Consider the following 6,801-nt stretch of genomic DNA (forward strand, 5'->3'; position numbering starts at 1 on the left):
AAAAAAAAAAAAAAAAAGAGGAGAAAGAAACCTTTTTTACATTCGACCGAATTAGATTTTCATCGTTCTCATATCGGGTTGAAAATGAAATTTCAACAAAATATTTGCCGCAGTGTGGCTGAAATTAAATGGCAAAATAACCGGATGAGAAAAGTTGCCGCGTTATATTTTCGTTCTATACATAGGTATTTCCGAAAGAGCGTTCGTGCTTTCGCGAGTTATTATTGTCGTGAGATAAGTAAACCTACATAAGTACTTACCTACATATGCATGTACCTATCTCTCTCTTTCCTCACTCTTTCTCTCTTTCACATACACGTTTTTGTGATAATTCTAATCCTTTGTATCTCTTTGAAAGGTAAGATTATACGGAATTAAACTGATCGAAAAATTGATTACGATACAAACGTAATTATAAAGTATAATTGATTACAATGTTTCACGAATGCACATACATTTCTTTTTCGTACAAATTATAATGAGAGAGAAAGAGAGGAAGGATGAAAAAGATGCATCGTTTTAATAAAGAAATATACGATGCAAGGAAATAATAAATTTTTTATAATACAAGTATAAATATATAGACGTATATTCTTTTTTATATTATACTTGTTATTAATAAATTTATAACATATACCTAACATATTACAAATATGAGAGAGAAACTCTATTAGCATATATCTCGCCTTCGTTGAACATCATATTATTATATTAACTAATATATAACACATTGAGAGACTTAACTATTCGTACAGTAAGAATATGGAAATATAATATAATATATTCCAACTGCGCGAATACTTAACTTCCCTACATCGCATATAAAATATCACAATATTATACTACATACTATATATACACACGGAAAATGACGAATATAAAAATACTTTTACTTCGCATAAAACGCTCTAATCTCTTACTACATACCTAAATAAAAAATTATAACGAATATAAAAAAAAAAATACTTTATCATTCTTCGAACTATGTCCGATTAAAAAAAATAAATCCTCGTACATTCGAACGTTTATGTTTATCCATGAAACAAAAAAAAAAAAAAAAGAAAGAATCCTTAAAGATATTGTTAAGAAAGCTTCCTTCTTTATTCTACGTTCGTTCGTTCGTTTAAACAGTTTATCACTTCGAACCGACGTAGAATATATCCGACAGTGATCTCTTTCGAAGGAACGAAGCAAAGAATAGAAGAACCAAGAGTTCGTCGTAGTCGTCGTAGTCGTCGTAGTCGTCGTAGTCGTCGTAGTCGTCGTAGTCGTGGATTCTCTTCGGCAAAGGCGAGCTACACGCAAACGGAGTTTCTTCTCCCGCGGGAAGGCGTGGTCGGGAGACGCGCGACGTCCATTTGTCTCGTGCGCCTCCCGCACCAGGAACGCCCTCGCATCCCACGGGCATCGATCACGTCTTCCTCTTACTAGAGAGCCGCATCCGTACCGCGCTTGCCCGCATCGCGAACTCTCCCCTCATCCTCCCTCATCATCCCTTTCCTCGTCACCCCTCTCACTCTCTATCTCCTACTCTCAACTCCTCTTACCCCTTATCCTCCACCTCCACCTCCATCTCCACCTCCACCTCCTCCTTCACCTCCCAACCGACCGCCTTACTCTCCTCTTTACTCTCCTCTTCACGTCTCCACAACTACGGATACGCTTTTACCTACTTGCCAGTCTGAACTCCCTTTTCTTCTTATTTTTCTTCTGTAATACTTCGCCTCTTTTCGACTTCTTATTTACTTTATATGTATATCTATGTATGTATATATGTATGTATGTACTATAGATATGCATGTCCCATGTAGGTGTGTTTTATTTATACTGAAAATCTATGTACGTAAGTTTTATGTAGGTATGTATGTACGTGTTGTATATATGTACGTATATTTAGATACGTGTTTTACTTGTACTGAAAATCTATATATGTAAGTACTTATGTAGGTATATATGTACATATTATATATATATATATATATATATATATATATATATGTACGTATGTATGTATTACTATATTTTATAAAAAAAAGAGTTAAAAAGAGAGAAAGAGAGTTTTATATCATATCACGTTACATCTATATATGTATTACTATATCATAATATATGTAATACTATATCATAATATCTTAATCGTACATGCTTGAAATAAAAATACTTTCATACATGAATCACGTTTATTTATGAATGACGCCAATAATTCTCTTTATTCTCTTTTTTTTTTTTTTAATTTTGATTTGTAAGCTTTTCTTTACGATATAGCGTACAATAACTTATCGCGATCACACGTTTCGATTTTCATTCATAAAAAAGAACTGTCCTCGCTTCTGTCCCCCCCCCTCCACCCCCCACTGCCGACACTTTTTACGGTGCTACTACGATCTGGTCGTACGCGGTTACCAAGGCAACGGCACGCGCCGCTAGTATTTTTTGCCGTTCATTCTGGCGAACTGCTTTTCCGAGAATTTATGTGGGTCAGCGTTCGTTCATTCATTTCATCGCGGAACGTCGAAAGAACAAAAAAAAAAAAAATGAATGAATAAAAAAAAAGAAACAAACATAAGCATTCTCTGTTTTTCGTTCATTCACGTTTCTTTTTGTTTTCTTTTTTTTTATTCCATACGAACTCTCGTAATAGATCATATATATATATATATATATATATATATATATATATACTGTATAATATTTAAAAACGATCGAGTAGAAACATAGATTATCGATAAAAATAAATTAAAAAATAAAAAATATCTCGACATTCAACTTTCGTTAATATATGAACTCTTGTTAGATTGTATATGATTTTAACATGCATTTAAATTGCGATTTTAACATAAAAGAAAAAAAAAGAGAAGTAATAAATAAATAATGATAATTAAAAAAAAAAAAAAAAAAAAAGAAAAATGAAACAATAAAAAAAGAATAATTTTTGTGCTTTTCTTACAGCCGGTAAGCGAACTAACTCTCCTCGACGATCGACCGGTGCATTTGGAAAAAAAGATAAAAACAATCGTTGGATCTTGATTGTCGGACGTAAAAGTTTTCACGATCCAAGTAAGCACTTATATTAGTCAATTTATGAGCATTATTAAATCTCAACGGCTACCTTCCATTCACGAAGAGTATAAGTTATAGACTTATAGCGATATCGAGACGAGAGAGAACTTATAGATTGTTTCTCTTGAGTTTCTTCATAAGTAAGTATATACATAACGTGTCGATCGAATACGTGTTTGGAATATCGGAATTGATCATAAAACTTTTTTTTTTTTCAATTCAACTTGGATTATTAATTTTATGTACGCATCGTAGATATATCATTAACATTTGTACGATCGTTTTTTAGAATGAAAAAAAAAAAAAAAAAAAAAAAAAAAAGAAAAAAAATAAAGAATGCTTCCGCTCGAAATGTTCCGTTCGATCTTAATGACGTCGATCGATTCATTATTATGTCATTCCTCAATTTTTTCATTCTTTTTCTTACCTTTTCTCTTTTATTAATTTTCTGAAACGAAAAGATTCATCGCAAGGTTAGCGATAAAAAGAAAAAAAGAAAAAAAAAAAGGAACACGATTTACATGAAATTACGTTGCATCTATCGATGACCTATGATGTCGAAAAACTAAGAGATAATGATAGACAATATTTCAATGGATACAATTTACTTTACATAATTCTCACTTTTCTTTTTTCTTCGTCGACAATACGATCGTTTGTAATCTTTTTTTCTTGTCTCCGCTATTTCTTTTTTCTCTCCTCTCCCGATTTACTAAGTATCAGTGCGAACGTATTTATATATGCAATTAAATACATACTTGAAAATTGATAGATCACGACTCGAGATGCAAATTCGATCTGAACGTTTGCTATTCGTTATATTTGTTTTTCTATCGTAACAGTGACGATCGCCAATTAACTGTTTCGCTCGTCGTTAATTAGCGACTCGTTCGCTCGCTCTCGCTATCGTATCGTACAACAAAAGTGCTCGCAACTCTTTCGAAGTACGACGGCTATGCAAAACACCGACATAGGTATATTTATACCTACTAAAACGGGTGAATATTCATGCAGGCTAAGAATGATACAGCACACGCTTCGACGAATACGAATTTCTCCTATATTTGAATAAACAGAATAAAGTGACTTACACGAGAGAGAGAGAGAGAGAAAGAGGTGAGAAAGATAATATATTTTATGAATGAAAATTAATAAAACAAAAAAAAAGATAAAGACAGAAATATATGTATATATACATATATATTTATATACATACATACATATATATATATGTGTGTGTGTATATATGTATATGTATATCAATTTATCTCTATTTTTCTTTCTCTTTTACATAGAACATTTATCTTTACTTATATTCCTCTTTTTATTTTTATAAAAAATAAAGAGACTGATTGAGTGAAATGGATAGATAGATAGAAAGAAAGAGAGAGAGAGAGAGAGAGAGAGAGAGAGAGAGATTGAGAGAAAGAAAATGCATTAAGAAATGAGCTGTTAAATAAAATTCAGCACGTGTACAAGAAAGAAAATAATAATAAGAAGAAGAAAAAGAAGAAGACGAACAAGAAGAAATTATTCACGAGTGTAGCTCGAAGGTGTACGCGATCCTCTCTTCGAAGGAACGTCAAACTAACGTCAGAAATCATATGAGACATCCGCGAGGAAAAAGAGTCATGCACGGGACGTTTCGCAGAAGTACTTAGGATGTAATTACGGCCGTGAGCCGTGCAGGATGTCGCCGTTTGCGATTGCGTGCGACCAACTCTCTACGAGGTCTCCTTTTGTATTTTTTTTCCTTTTTCTTTTTCTCTTTCTCTTTCTCTTCTTTTATCTCTCTCTCTCTCTCTCTCTCTCTCTCTCTCTCTCTCTCTCTCTCTCTCACTCTCTTCGAAAACATTCACCGATGTTGAACGATATACACACAAGGGATCAAACACATCTATTTTCTTATTATTTCATTCCTCTTTCATCCATTTGATTTCTAATCCGATCTAAATATTCCTCGAATATTCCTAGTTATATTTTAATTAACGAAAACGCGTGTCACTTTATTATCGCTTTGTCAAAAATATATAACAAACTTCGATTCGTGATTCCGCGTTACGTAGATACAAACTTACGTTAATACATATAAGATAGATATACGTACATACCATTCTAAAGTTGGTCGGACCATCTAAAAGTGCGAATGAATTCTTGCATATGCATGGGACGATTGATATGAATGCATCGCTGCATACTAAATGCCTTAGTTCTTATCTGATTTCGTTTTCGTTACGTACTACCCGTGAAAGGACTATAGTGTTGAGAGTGGTCGGTAAGAAAGTAAAAGAACGAGAGAGAGAGAGAGAGAGAGAGAGAGAGAGAGAGAGAGAGAAAGAGAGAAAGAGAGATAAAGAAGAAGAAGAAGAGAGAGAGAGAGAGAGAGAGAGAGAGGACTTGCCATGCGGAAACGCAGCGTGCGAATCTCTAATTATCATCTAGTCTCTCGCTCATTAACGATCCACTATTTACCGGCGGACCTTCTTCACGCCTACGAACCTTTCGATCTTACCGTAACGATCGATCTTACATCTTATAATCCCCTTTTTCTCGTTCGAATGCAAACGGGCCAACGCTTCGAGTTAGATGAAATCTATCGGCGCGAAATTCTCTTCTCTTTAGAAATTCTCCCGAACGAGATAAGATTTTTATTCCGATAAAAATCTTCGATTATTATTCGCATAGATAGGAGATTGATCAATTTCCATCAGAATAACAACGACATCAACAACAACAATAATAAATAAAGCTTAAATTTATTTATAACGTGGTTCTAAAAAAGAAGAATCAAGCTTGAAAGTGGGAGTAGAAATATGAGAGGGAAGCAGAGAGAAAGAGAGAGAGAGAGAGAGAGGGGTAGGTAGAGCCTCCGATTGTTCACCGAAATATTCGCAGATCAAAGATTCGAAAAATGGGGGTGAGAAAGCCCGAGAGAACGGCCATTATGAATATATTGGTCGGCGAAGCAAGCGGAGTCGATTTTATCTGCGGAATTTCGAGGTCCGTCTCGAGTTCTCTCTCTCTCTCTCTGTCTCTCTCTCTCCCTTTTTCTTTCTCTCTACGTGGGTGGATAATGTTTCCCCCTCCTTTCGCTTCTCTTCTCCTTGCACATTCACGTCCTTTTTTTCCTACTCCTTCGCATCCTTCCTCCTCCTTCTCTCTACCTCCTCGGGTCATAAACGCGCAACTCAGACGTTCTCTCTTGTAAACGCGTACCCTAGTGACGTCACAAGAAATATTCTTTCCTTCTCTCTCTTTCTTTCTTTCTCTCTCTCTCTCTCTCTCTCTCTGTCTCTCTTTCCTTAACTTTCTTACCTTCAGGCTGCTTTCGCATAAATAGCGACGCTATTTGCAAACCTACCTACGTTAGATCGATAAGCCCCTATAAGATTATTATCGTTCATTACAGGAAAATCCTATGAACCAAATCTCGGCATCATCGAAATCGTTTTTATTGAAAAAAAAAAAAAGAAAGAAAAGGAAAAGAAATGTAAAAGAGAGAAAGAAAGAAAGAAAGAAAGAAAAAAATATTAATTTTCTATATACTCGTCTATACGCACTACGCTGACATATAAATTGCTGCAATATACTGCTACGTGATTCCTCGATATTATCTAAAAGCGAAATAACCTCTCTTACCTAAGGAAACAGCTGGCACCCGCTGTGTTTATCACGAAGTCCTTATCAGAACGAGTATCGACGATAACGGCTCGGCCTCTGGCTCGTACATGCATACATACA

General features: G+C 34.7%; 1 protein-coding gene across 2 annotated transcripts in view; it reads left to right on the forward strand.

The window, feature by feature from the left end:
• Window positions 1–6,801, forward strand: part of LOC122630310 (transcription factor Sp9-like) — a 99,049-nt gene that overhangs the window by 32,622 nt on the left and 59,626 nt on the right. The window contains exon 1 of one of the 2 annotated variants that reach the window (XM_043814678.1): window positions 2,964–3,057. The exons of the other annotated variant lie outside the window; for it this stretch is intronic. The gene's annotated coding sequence lies outside the window, so the exon portion shown is untranslated. Of the gene's footprint in view, window positions 1–2,963; window positions 3,058–6,801 lie in introns of those variants that run through there. 2 annotated transcript variants of the gene reach the window in all.

The sequence above is a fragment of the Vespula pensylvanica genome, chromosome 7, assembly GCF_014466175.1.
Source record: "Vespula pensylvanica isolate Volc-1 chromosome 7, ASM1446617v1, whole genome shotgun sequence".
NCBI classification, from domain to species: Eukaryota; Metazoa; Arthropoda; class Insecta; order Hymenoptera; family Vespidae; genus Vespula; species Vespula pensylvanica.